We start from the raw sequence: 13,671 nt of genomic DNA, 5'->3' as shown, positions 1-13,671 counted from the left end.
CCATGACGCCGGCCCTGGAAGCAGAGATAGCAGTGATGGTCCTAGGGGGGGAGGCACGGGACTCTGTTATGCTTAGACTCCCCCAGGTGAGAGATACCCTGTACAAAGTTCTACTTATACTCGAGGAGACGCATGGGGACCCCACTGACGTAGGGGAGCTGCACATGCGACTGTTCCACCAGGTTCAAAGAGAGAGGGAGACGGTGATGCAGTTTATGAATGCCCTGCAGGAACTCCATACTGCCATTTCCCGGTAGGATGGCATAGGCGTGGGGCCGATTGACGTGCTGCAAGACCAGCTGGTGACAGGTTTCTGTGACATGATGATGAAGCACGCCCCTGTGAGAGCGCATGCAGGTAAAACCAAGCATGACTTTCTCTGAGGTCGGGAGTGAGGCGCGCACGCGCTTGAGCAGGAACAGGGAGTGATAGTGTCGGTGGGGAAGGTTCGGAGCGTGGAGGTAGCTGCCACCACAGCCACTGCCCCTCAATGGGTGGAAGACTTGAGAAAGGAGATAAAACAGACCATGAAGAATTGGCTGAATCCAAGAAAACCCCTGTAGTACAGTCCAGTCCACCGGTGCAAGACAGAGAGACCATTCCTCAACGTGAGACTAGTGTCACCCGGCGAAGAGGACCTCCCTCGTGTTACAGCTGTGGAGAACCAGGCCATATAGCCCGTTGGTGCACCTGGTGGAGCCGACCATTCCAGTGCCATCCATTAAACTAGATGGCTCTGAGCTCAGGGACGCGCTGCCCGGAGCCTGATAATTTGAGGAGTATCGAAAGTCCCACCAACCTCTTTTCCACGTGTCCCTTGGTCTGGACCTAGATGAACGGACGAGTAGTACGTTGCCTAGTAGACACAGGCTCTCAGGTTACCACCATGCCTGAGGGAAATTTCTGCCGACACTTCATGGAGGCGATGCGGCCAGAATGGGGGCCGGTGATTAAGCTCATGGCATCTAACCACTTACCCATCCCGGTCGCAGGGTTGGTATGGATGAACATAGTGGTCTGCGGTAAAGATGTAGGGAGAAGAGGAGTAGTGCTGGTAGATGGAGAAGCGGCCAAAGATCATACCATAACCTTGGGCATGAAGGTGCTTAAAGACTTCGGGAGCCTTCTCATCAATGAGTCTCCAGACCAGTTCCTGTGACAGTGGAGCATCCATACCCCTCAAAGGAGGATCTTCCAGTAACTGATACGGACAGCACAGGCCCAGGAAACGTGATGGGAAGTCGCACGGCAAAATAATTGTGCCCGCTTCTGTCAATCGAGTGTTGTTCCCTGTTCAGACCGTGCTTCCGCTGCCCATCTGGACTTGTACCACTTGGGAGGGGGTCGAAGTGCAAGTTGAACCTAGCAAGGCCGACCAACTACCGTTAGGAATATTAGTTGCGCGGACACTGACTACGGTGCGAAATGGAACTGCCCTCGTGCGATGTGTAAATTTGGGAGAGAATGACGTGACCTTGCCCCCCCAGAAGTGAAGTGGCCCACATCCTAGGCATGCCCGGCTGTGATGGTGTGATATGTTATGTGGATGTCATTTTTTGTATATTCCTATTTTTAACAATTCCATTTATTTTCATAGAGTTTTTCTTATTACATTGTAAGTCTACAGCCTCACTGTATCTGTCTCTTGATGACCCCCTGTAGTGCATTAATCCCTAAGGCCCTTTGTTCTCTTCTGGGAGGCAACTTGTTTGACTACCTCTGGACAAGGAAGGGGGTGGGGGGAAGAACGGCAGCTGGACAAGTCAGTTCTGGTAGAGACAAGATCGTGAAAAGGCTGCATTTCAGAGAGAAGGACCCATTTTTATCCTCTGGTGCTAGAGTTTTGGAATCTCGTTTCCCTGGACATTTTATCCTGATACTGGACTGCATTCTTATTCTGGACTATCTTATCCTTTGTGTGGTGGACTGAATATGGACCTTTTCGTATTTTTGCCTGAATAAAGGTCTTGGAATTGTTCACTCTTCGCTTGCTCTGTTGATTGTGTGATACCAGAGAAGGACCCCGTGACACCGATGAACTAGTTCTGTCTAAAGCAGTGCAGCTGACTATGAAGCCAGAAGACCCATGGATGGTGACTGTAGATGCTGAAGTGACACCGGACCCCCAATTGCTGAAGGAGGGGCGACGGATACTGGAACATATGTTGGTGGAACTCTCGGAACTGACCCCCCAACAGGTTCCCCATGTGGAGTCCCTGCTAGGAAAATATCAGTATGTGTTTGCAAAGCATGAGGACGATTTTGGGCGCATCACCACAATAACACACGAGATACCCACCGGGGATGCGGCGCCTATCAGAGAACGGTACCCTCAAATACCTCCACAAATGTAGCAGGAGGTGAAGGGGATGCTGTTAAGATAAGATAATCCTTTAATCTTCCCACCATGGGGAAATTCAGAGCATTACAGCAGCAAGGCAGGAACAAGTACAGATACAGATGCATAAAGGCATTACATTGACAGTAGGTAGGTACATATACGGAGAAAAAAGATATAACCGGACTATCACAACTTTGGATCTATCAGTTCACTGTTTAGGTCGTTCTCCATTTTGGACAGTGCTGGTTATACAGCCTAACTGCAGCAGGAAGGAAGGACTCCCTCTCACATTTAGGATGAAGTAGCCGGTCACTGACAGTACTGCACATCTTTGTCACGGTCTCATGCATGGGATGGGAATCATTCTGCACCATGTAGCTCACCTTGGCCAGTATCCTCCTGTCGCCTACTTCCTGAACTGGATCAAGGGGGCATCCCAGGACAGAGCTGGCCCTTCTAATCAGTTTGTCCAGCCTATTCCTGTCCCTGGTTGATATGCCACTACCCCAGCACGCCACACCAAAGAAGATGACTGATGCCACAACAGAGTTGAAGAAGAATGCAATGATTGCCCCCCTAACTCCGAAGGCTTCTGAGCAGGTAAAGCCTACTGTGGCCCTTCCTGTACACTGCATCCAAGTGATGAGCCCAGTCAAGCTTATTATTGAGGATCACACCAGGGTACTTATAGGTGTCGACAATCTCAATGTCATTTCCCTGAAAGTTCACCACTACTGGTGGATTTTTTCCCTTGCAAAATGTTGAATGTTGAAATGTTCCCTTGTTGGAAATGTTGAAGAAGGGGGTAATACGAGGGAGCCAAAGTCCGTGGGCCGCTCCCATTGTCCTGGTGCGGAAGAAAGACGGGACTTTATGCTTCTGTGTGGACTACCGTCGGCTCAATGCCTGTATGGTACGAGATTCGTATCCGTTGCCAAGAATAGAGGAGTCCCTGTCCACGTTAGGAAATGCCAGGTACTTTTCTACACTAGACCTGGCCAGCGGTTATTGGCAGGTTCCAATGTCCGAGCTAGACCGAGCCAAGACAGCTTTCATTCTCCCGATGGGACTATATGAGTTTGACCGCATGCCTTTCGGTCTTGCCAACGCCCCAGGAACGTTCCAACATCTCATGGAAAGATGTTTGGGGGATTTGATCTTTGAAGCTACCCTTATCTATCTGGATGACATCATTGTCTTTACTCCCATATTCGAGGAACATCTATGGAGACTGGAGCAGGTTCTGAGTCAGCTACAAAAGCATGGACTGAAAGTAAAGCTTCAAAAGTGCCAACTCTTCCAAACTCAGATAGAGTATTTGGAGCACATTGTCTCAGCAGAAGGAGTGAGGCCTTCTCAAGAGAAGATCACTGTGGTGCAGGAGTGGCCTACCCCAAAAACAGTGAAGGATGTACGAGCATTCCTGGGACTCACAGGAAACTTGCAGCGCTTCATAAAGGACTTTACCCACATCACAAATCCCCTTCTCGAGCTACTGAAAGGGGTGTACTCCTTTGCTAAAAACAGGAACGTGCAGTCGGGTAAGCGCCAGGAGGAAGCATTTCTAGCCTTGAAGAAAGCATTGATAGAGGCCCCTGTGCTAGCCTACGCTGACTTCACCCAACCGTTCATCTTGCATACCGATTGGAGTCTGCATGGACTTGGAGCAGTACTATCTCAAATACAGAATGGGAAAGAATGCATCATAGCGTATGCGAGACAGTCTTTACACGACTCAGAGAAGAATCCAGATAACTACAGTTCCTTCAAGCTGGAGTTGTTGGCGTTAGTGTGGGCTATGATGGAGAAATTTGTGGAGTACCTGGCCGGCTCTGAAGTTCACATGCGCACGGACAACAATCCGTTGGCCCATCTGGAAAAAGCGAAGCTTGGGGCACTAGAACAATGCTGGGTAGCTCGAATGGCGAAATTCCAGTACAAGATCACCTATAAAAGAGGACCAGAGAATACCCATGCTGATGCCCTTTCCCGAATATACTATCATAGGCCGGTGCCTAATTGGGATGAAGAGCTGGAGGCTGTGGAAGTCCTGGAATTTGAAGCAACTACCAGGGTGGTGGCAGTCACGCGGGAGCAAAGGCAGGAGATGTCTCTTATATGTTTGATGGATCAACCCCGTGACGAGTGGGTCCGAGCACAGCAAGAGGATCAGGAAATAGCTCAGCTGAGGCGGTGGGTCGCAACTGAACAAGTGCCCAGTCATCAGGAGAGGAGTACTGCATTGCCCAAAATGCTGTGGATGTTACAGGAATGGGAAAAACTTCAGCTGCGGCATGGCATATTGTATCGGAAGATATACCTTCAGTCAGAACTCATTGTTACTTGGCAGGCAGTGGTTCCCTCATCCTTGTTATACCAGATAGCTATGGAGGATCATGAAAAAGGAGCTCACTTTGGCCCAGAGAAGATCTTTCAATGGTTGCAGCGCCTGATTTATCATCCAAATCTGAGAGGTGTGGTGGAGAAAGTCTGTCAGCAGTGCCGGAGCTGTGAGCTGGCCAAACCACCCGAACAGCGTGCTCCCACGCAGATGGTAATGTTATCCGGTCCTCTAGAATTGCTAATGATAGACTATCTGACGATCGGGCCAGCGCATCAAAGCTATGAACACTGCTTGGTGATGGTGGACCACTTCACGAAGTTTGCTGTCGTAACCCCGACACATGATCAGACTGCCGAATCCGCTGCTCACGCCATCTGCAAGTACTTCATCCAGGTGTATGGATGAACCATTTGTCCTAAGCGTATCCACTCCAACCAAGGTGCCTGTTTTCTCGGCAGGGTGATGGAGGAACAGCACCATTTGTACAAAATCGGGAAGTCCTGGACAACGCCTTATCATCCACAGGGGAACGAGGCTTGCAAGAGATTTAACCGTACCCTGATCCTGATGCTAAGAACCCTGGAGGAAGAGAAAAAGGCCCGATGGCCCGGACACCCTTCCAGGACGCAAAGGCTCTGCAAAAGTCCTTAGCATCGAATTTGGCCAGGATTACCCCAAACAAATTGGGACAGCAGGCTAGAGATCACCACTCAGAACGTGAACCAATAGAAGGGTTGGTCTTTGACCCTAAGGGAAAGGGTAAACCTGATCAAAACTTAATTGCTCCCTTTGCTAATTTGTCTGGGCAGGTGTGCATCTTGCCGGAGTCTCTCTGGACTCGGGTCTACAGTTTGTTCTTCCAACTGTTATGGGGGAACAGACTGAACTAGGTCAAGAGGGAGATTACTTACCATACGAGGAGACTAGGAGGGTTGGGTATGGTCAACCCTGTGGTATTCCTTGTGGATACCTTCATTAAGATCAATATTGCAAACCTCTGGAAAGAGAGGGCTCCTCCGTGGGTATTCTCCTGTAGGGGATGGTTTCAGCCTTTCTTCCAGGAATGGGAGAAAGGAAGGCAAGTGAAGGGATCTTCGCAAACCGCATGGACATCTTCCAGCTTACGCTACCTTGGTTCTGAAGGTAATTCGCCGGTGGGGTCTGGGAATGTGGGAGATCAGGACTCTGCCAAGGAAATTTCTTGACAATAGGGTTTTGATGACCCATTTCCAGAGGCCTCTGGTGCTCAGGGATTGCCCAAGTCGGGATCTTGGGGTGGGTTTGCATCTTTTGAATTCTATCAGGATCCCCTCGAAGTTTTGGGACTTGGCTTGGTGCTGCTTCCATGGGAAACTGTGTGTGAGGGACAATCTGAAGTGTAGGAGCTTTGAGGACAGGAAATGTCCTCGGGAGCATTGTGGTACCGTGCTGGAAAGCATGGACCACTTCCTACATCGTTGTCCCTTCAACACAGAGGTGTATAACAGGTTGGGCGCCTCCATTGGCTGGTCTCTCCTATGCAGAATGGGCCTACGGAGCATTTGGAGACCTTGGTGGCCGGGACGGCTGCACTTTATTTCTAGTTAGCGCAGTGGTTAGGTATCACACATGGAATGCACGGTGCTTAGTATCGACGCAACGGAAAATCCTCCCAAGGACGATGTGTCTAGGACCATACTCAGTGACCTGGTGAAGGTGCGATCTCTGGAGTATGAGAGACTGGGCACACGTAGGGCCGCTCTCCTCTGGAGCGGCTTTTCTTTTAGTGTGCCCTAGTCTGGTCATCTCCTTTCCTGGTGGTGGGCTGCCGCTGACACTGTAGATTTTTGTTTTGTTTGATCGGTATACAGTGATGTAGGGCTGCAGGCACTGAACTTGGGCTTTGTGATTTGTGGTTATTGTAGTTTTTGTTTCCGTATATATTGTATATAGGGATATAGATTTGGGTGTAGGTGTTAGGTTGGGTGGTGGGAAAAGGGGGGAGGTGGGTTTATCTTGAGGGACTATGGGTCTATGGGATACTGGGGTGTTTGGGGAAACACTGGCACTGCCTGATCTGGCCTATGGACGTTGGACATGGACTGAGGCATGAAACGCAAGACCAGCTCTAAGGTCAGTGCGGGGGTTGGGAGTGGTGGGCTTGAGTGTGGGGTGGTGATTAGCTTAGTATTGTATATATTTGTATCGATTGTGGTAATTTTTGTTTAAAGTTAAATAAAAAAAAAAATTAAAAAACTAAAAAAAAAATGTACTGTATGTATGTAGTTCTTGTTTGCTATTGTTTATTTTATTTGTTTGTTTTTAGTTTGTTTGGTGACCGGACCATAAGGTGTAAGTACTTAACATGTTATTATTCTGTATATATGTATAATATGTGAGAGAGGAGAGAATGAGCAGCTGGACCAGTGTTCAGTATACGGATTATTTTCCTGGCTGATATTCCTGTTATGTTTCTGTTGTTATTATTGTTATGTTTTTCATTTTTATAATAAAAGATCTACAAGATAAGTAACATCTATGTATTTACAAAGTTAATATCTCTATACTTATTATCGTCACAGTTATTAATCTGTATAGTTCTTGTATGTAACCTGCACAGAGCTGAGCTTTTGTTACACTGCGCTCTAATTACTATGTGGTCTTTTGCTGAATACTGAGGACTGGGGTGGCTGTCAGGCAGCTCCGTGACCTTCTCTTCTCTGTACTTTACAAAGGTCATTGCTATTGTTACTGTAACATAAAAAAAGCCACATGAAAGGAGACTTCCCAGGTTCTGGGTCAGAGGTGAGATCATGTAGGTGCTGGAGACCACAGGCCGCCCTAGTGTCAGCGTCATCAGCTCCCAGTGTCAGGACGTCACTGTGATGAGGGGGCTCTGAACACTTACAATACGTTATACCATGTTCTCTGCAGATTTCACTCCCCCACAACCACAGCCTGTGGGATCAGGGTCTCCGTATGACACATGGACCAATACCTGCAGCGTGCCGGGGATATGCAGCGCACGACGTGCTCCTCTGTACACAACGCCCCAGACTCCATGTGTAATATTACATCTGCCCTGGCTTATTGGGTTATATTGCTGTTCTGCTGCATTTGGGGGGTTTCTCCATTAGGGGTGAGCAGGGTCAGATTTCATAGGTAAAATATAACTTTTAATATTCAAGATTAAAGTATGTGTATCCAACACCCCGCAGTGCCACATACAGACATTAATATGATGAAGGGTTTGTACAAGGACATTCTTAGAGGGATGGTTCACACTTGGGCACAGATTTTGCATTGGGCATGACAGAGATCGTAGATTTACCTCTCTGACTTTATTTCCCTTCTCTCCTTATGATGTTTTGACTGATTGAAAACTTCTAATGATGAGATCCAGCCATTTTTTATTTGAGCGCTGGTCACCTTATCATGTTAATGTCTGTATGTGTCACCGCGAGGTACTGGCTTCCTATATGTAAATCTTGAATATTAAAAGTTATGTTTTATCTATGATATCTGATTCTGCTTACCTCTACTTAGATTGATCGGATTCTTGTACCCCTAGAGGGTTTTGCTTATCTGAATTTTTCCATTAACAAGGCTGCAAAAGCTGAACTTACATGGTAAAAAGCAACATGGAAGGACCACCCGGGGCCATCACGTCAGGAGAACATGTCTCCTCAGGGGTTTTCAATGCTATCCGTGTCCTTATCTTTGTAAGAAATGGACCAAGAAAATGTCATATCCTGATCCTGCCGTATAAAGTATGCACAGGCCTGGTACAACTCAGAAAGTCCCATGGTTTCAATTACCACCGATACACTGATGACACTCAGATCTACCTATCTGGCCCAAATGTCACCTCTCTGCTGTTCAGAATCTCAGTGTCTATCAGCGATATCCTCCTCCTTTTCCTCTCGCTTCCTTAAAACTCAATGTAGGCAAAACTGAACTCATTATCTTTCCTCCTCTCACCTAACCCCCTACCATATCTATATATCACAATTAATGACACCACGCTTTCTGCAGTACCTGAAGTCTGCTGCCTCAGAGTAACCCTTGACTCTGCCCTGTCCTTCACACCACACATCCAAGCTCTCGCTACCTCTTGGAGCCTCCAGCTCAAAAATATTTCTAAAATCCATTTTGTCTTCAACCATTCTTCTACTAAAATGTTAGAGCCTTCATCATCTCCCACCTCAACTACTGCAACATCCTTCTCTGTGACCTCCCTGCCAACACTTTCACACCTCTCCAGTCCATCCTCAACTCCTCTGCCTGACTAAAGGTACTGTCACACTAAGCGATATCGCTAGCAATATCGCTATAACTTGTGACGTTATAGCGATATTGCTAGCGATATCACTGTGTCTGATACTTACCAGCGACCCACTCCCCCGCTGGTTATCGCTGATCGCGCGAGAACGTTCAGGACCGCTTCTCGTCGTCAGCTTCCTGCGGCGCTTCCTGTGGAGAGACGAGCGACAAGCGTGGAGCCAGGCGGGAGGACGCAGGATCGCCTAGTGTGACAGGTAAGTAGCGACCCCCGTCCCCAGCGATGTCGCTGGTGAGATCTGCCTGTGTGGCAGCTCACTAGCGACCACTTAGCGACGTACCAGCGATCCTGACCGCGTCATATCGTTGGTCGGGATCGCTGGTACATCGCTAAGTGTGACAGTACCTTAAGACTAATCCACCTCTCTCCTCACTGCTCCTCCTCTTCTTCATTCTGCAAATCCCTTCATTGTCATCCAATTCCCCAACTAATCCAGTTTAAACAATTAACATTGACCTACAAAGCCATCCATAATCTGTCTCCTCCATATACAGTACTTCTGAAATATTCTGCCTATATCTTCCAAGATGCAACCTTCAATCCTCTAAAGACCTCCTTCTCTTCTTCACGCTTATACACTCCTTACCTGATTGTATCCAAGACTTCTCCTAAATATTCCCCCATCCTCTGGAATTCTGTGCCCCAACACGACCGATTATCACACTTGGAACCTTCAGACTTAAACCTGAAAACCCATCTCTTCAAGAAATCTACAGCCTGCAATGACCCCGGTGTCACCTCACCACCACCGGAGCTCCCACCTCACCACTACTGGTGCTGCCACCTCACTAGAGCTCCCACCTCACCACCACTGAAGCTGCCTCCTCACCACCACTGAAGCTGCCACCTCACCACCACTGAAGCTGCCACCTCACCACCACCAGAGCTGCCACCTAACCACTACTGGATCTGCCACCTCACCACTACCGGGGCTGCCACCTCACCACTACTGGTGCTGCCACCTCTCCATCACCAGAGCTCCCACCTTGCCACTACTGGGCTTCCCTCCTCACCACCACCACAGCTCCCACCTTGCCACTCCTGGGCCTGCCTCCTCACCACCACTGAAGCTGCCACCTCACCACCACCAGAGCTGCCACCTAACCAGTACCGGATCTGCCACCTCACCACTACCAGAGCTGCCACCTCACCACTACTGGTGCTGCCACCTCACCATCACCAGAGCTCCCACCTCGCCACTACTAGGCCTGCCTCCTCACCACCACTGAAGCTGCCACCTCACCACCACCAGAGCTGCCACCTCACCACTACCGGATCTGCCACCTCACCACTACCGGAGCTCCGACCTCACCACTACTGGTCCTGCCTTCTCACCACCACTGGAGCTGCCACCCTCACCACTACTGGTCCTGCCACCTCACCACTACTGGAGCTGCCACCTCACCACCGCCAGATCTCCCACCTCACCATCACCAGAGCTCCCACCTCACCACTACTGATCCTGTCTCCTCACCACCACCAGAGCTGCCATCTCATCACTACCAGAGCTGCCACCCCACCACCACAGGAGTTACCACCTCGCCACCACCGGAGCTCCCACCTCACAGCTACTGAAAGCTGCCACCTCACCATCACCAGAGCTCCCACCTCACCACTACTGGTGCTGCCCCCTCACCACCACCATAGCTGCCACCTCACTACTACCGGAGCTGCCTCCCCATCATCACCAGAGCCACCACCTCACCACTAATGGAGCTGCTACCATATCACTAGCGGAGCTGCCACCTCACCACCATCGGAGCCACCACCTCACCACCACCTGAGCTGCCGCAACCCCCAACCTACTGTCTCCTTTCCCATTATCCGGTAGACTGTAAGCCTGCAAGGGCAGGGTCCTCTTCTTTTTATGTGCAGCACCTGTATTCAATGGTGCTCTAAAAATAAATAATAATAATTATAATAAAGTAGCATCCCATGGGAACTAAAGTTACATGAGGTTCATGGAGATGGGAAGGTCACTGCTGCTGTTCACGGGGTCATTATGGCCATCATGGCTGCATTGAGATTATCATGAAGAATGGCAGATATCACAGGGCATTGTGGCTACACGTGGATGCAACTGTGGGTGCTGGCATAAGGCATATGTGGTGTGAAAGAGAAACCGGTATGACTATGTATGACTATGTTCACATGGAGTTCTTCGAGGCATTCAAAAAAAGGCAAGTTTTCACACTTTAGGTACATTTTCGGGAAAGTTTTTCTTTTCCTGAAGTTTTTTTTCTTTTTGTTTGTACAGTGCTATATTCTGAGCAAATTCCATTAGGATCCACTTAATTAAAGTGGCGTCCACTGTTTTTTTTTCACAAGGCCGCGTTTTTCAAAAACTTATCAGAAGAGAAAACAAAAAAAATAATCCTCATATGGACACCAAAATGGATTTCCTATAGTGTTTTGGAAGCAATTTTTGAAAAGGATTTTGGAGCAGATCTATTAAAAAAAATCCTGAAAAATACTCTGTCCTCATAGCCTAACATTGGCTTCATGTTTTGTTTGTTGTGTATTTGTCAGGTTTCTTGTTAACTTTGTGTTTCAGAGAACGAAATCTGCTGCTGACTGGAAACCATAAGCAAGATGCTGTTGATGGATCTGCAATTGTCATCATGTTTGTCGCTTGTAAATATTGCAGTCCTAGTGATTGTGCCGGGTACGAAGCTTGTGATACAGCCGACATTTATTCATCGGGATTGGAGGAACCTTCGATCATCGCAGCCTTTTAACCCTTTAAAGAAAGCAGTCAATAGAAGCTAAAGGGGTCAATCGTGATCGCCGGAGCTCTCAGCTTTTGACAAGGAGTAGCTTTAGCTATCTGCAGGCCATGCTGGGAGTTGTAGTTTAGCAAAAGCTGGTGAGCCACGGGTTGGAGATTGCTACTCTTATAAATGACTCTATATCCTTTGACTGCCTTAAGGTATTAAACATAATTAATGTGGTTTTTTTTTGTAAAGTAAAGTGGTGAAAAATAGCAAAATAACCTTTACTAAATAAACATCACAAGTGAATAAATAATAACACAAAACCTGCATCATCCCGGTGATTAATGAGTATTTACAAAGTCTGGTCTTAGAAATCAGTACAGCCATGATAATATGTCATCAGCAGCCAGCCGACTTGTTGATAGTTTCCAAATGAAAAGAGCAAAAAAGTAAAGCTATACAAAGTCTAATTAATAAGACCCTTACGAGTCCTTATTATCTGAAACTATGTATAAGTTGTAACGTTGACACTAAGGCCTCTTTCACACATCAGGTTTTCTGCTTCAGGCGCGATCCGGCGCTTTTGACTAAAACCGGATCCGTCGAAATGCAATGCCGGATCCGGTTTCCCCCCCATTGACTTGCATTAGAGCCGGATCGAGCCGGATGGCCATGCGTTTCATCCGGTTTTCGCCGGATCCGGCAATGTGACGCGATCCGGCGTCTGGAAAAAACGGTGACTGTAACGTTTTTTGTATCCGTCGAAAAAGCCGGACACGCCGGATCCGGCGTGTCCGGCTTTTTCATACAATGAAAGCCTATGAGCGCCGCAATGCGCCGGATCCGTTTTTTTTGGTCTGAGCATGCCCAGTAGCTCTGCCCACAGGACATATATAAAAGCAAGACAATGGGACCCTCAGCCACACCCAACATGCCACCCAAGCCAAGAACCAGGAGCAGGAGAAGGCAGCAGACATCTGCAGCAGCAGCACCATCAGCACCACCCCAAATGGAGCAGCATGCTGAACAACGGGAGGGGAGTCCAGCAGCAGATGAGAGACGGTAATTATCAAATCCCCCATTCCTCCAAACTAGGGCCATGGAATATCAAGATATTCATTGGCCCTTTGTTTCTCTTTATTCAACAGCCGCCCAATAGATGCAGCAGCAGCAATGGCAGCAGCAGAAACACCACCCACAGGCATGGAGTCTGGCCATGAGGAAGACAGCACATCATCTTCTGGGAGCCCTCCCTCGCATCGTCAGCGTTTGACGGTAAGTTTTTATTTCCAAAATCCATCATCTCTGTAATATATGTGTATTCATTGCCTTTTATTTCAAAACAGGAATCACAAGATGAAGAGGAGCTCCCAGAAGAAGAAGGAAGGGGTGGACAGACACTTGGAGTGGGCTCACAATTGGTAAGTTTTTCGCATCAAACGCAGAAACACAACATCACACTACACACAACACATAGAAAACAATGTTCTGCAGACCACACACAGCAAACAAATGCCTACATCCAAAGACATAACATTTTTTGTTTTCTTCTCTAGTCTTCCCAATCTGGTGCTCGGCCAAGAGGTCCTCGCAGTGCCTCCCAGGGTCGTTGGCGACAGCAACGCGGCGGTCACCAGCGTGTAAGTATAAATATTTTTGCTTTGGTTTTTTTGCACTTTTTATTTCATTTCTTTTGTGGAGGCTAATTATGTTATTTTTGTCTTTTTCTTTAACAGCCTTCACAGCGTGCTCCCGACTCTGACGGTGAGGATGGAGGGATTGATGTCGACCGCCTCATCGATCTCGTCAGAGAAAGGGAGCCGCTCTGGAATATGGCTGACCGCCGCCACGCTGACCTGATCGTTACCCGACGACTCTGGGAGGAAATCTGTTCGCTCCTTGTGGACCGCTGGGAGGACCTCGAAGCTCGGGCCCAGATTAAAGAGCGTAA

General features: G+C 48.2%; 1 long non-coding RNA gene across 1 annotated transcript in view; it reads left to right on the top strand.

The window, feature by feature from the left end:
* The window catches only part of LOC141048718 (uncharacterized), a 71,027-nt gene extending 58,790 nt beyond the window's left edge, over positions 1–12,237 (top strand). Inside the window, exons 2-3 of the long non-coding RNA XR_012220125.1 lie at positions 6,991–7,016; positions 11,561–12,237. This is a non-coding gene — a long non-coding RNA (uncharacterized lncRNA). The remainder of the gene's footprint in view (positions 1–6,990; positions 7,017–11,560) is intronic.
* The last annotated feature ends 1,434 nt before the right edge of the window (positions 12,238–13,671 follow it).

Source organism: Dendrobates tinctorius, unplaced genomic scaffold (assembly GCF_039654945.1).
Source record: "Dendrobates tinctorius isolate UK_male_01 unplaced genomic scaffold, ASM3965494v1 ptg000138l, whole genome shotgun sequence".
Taxonomy (NCBI): domain Eukaryota; kingdom Metazoa; phylum Chordata; class Amphibia; order Anura; family Dendrobatidae; genus Dendrobates; species Dendrobates tinctorius.
This window is presented reverse-complemented; position numbering and strand designations above follow the sequence as displayed.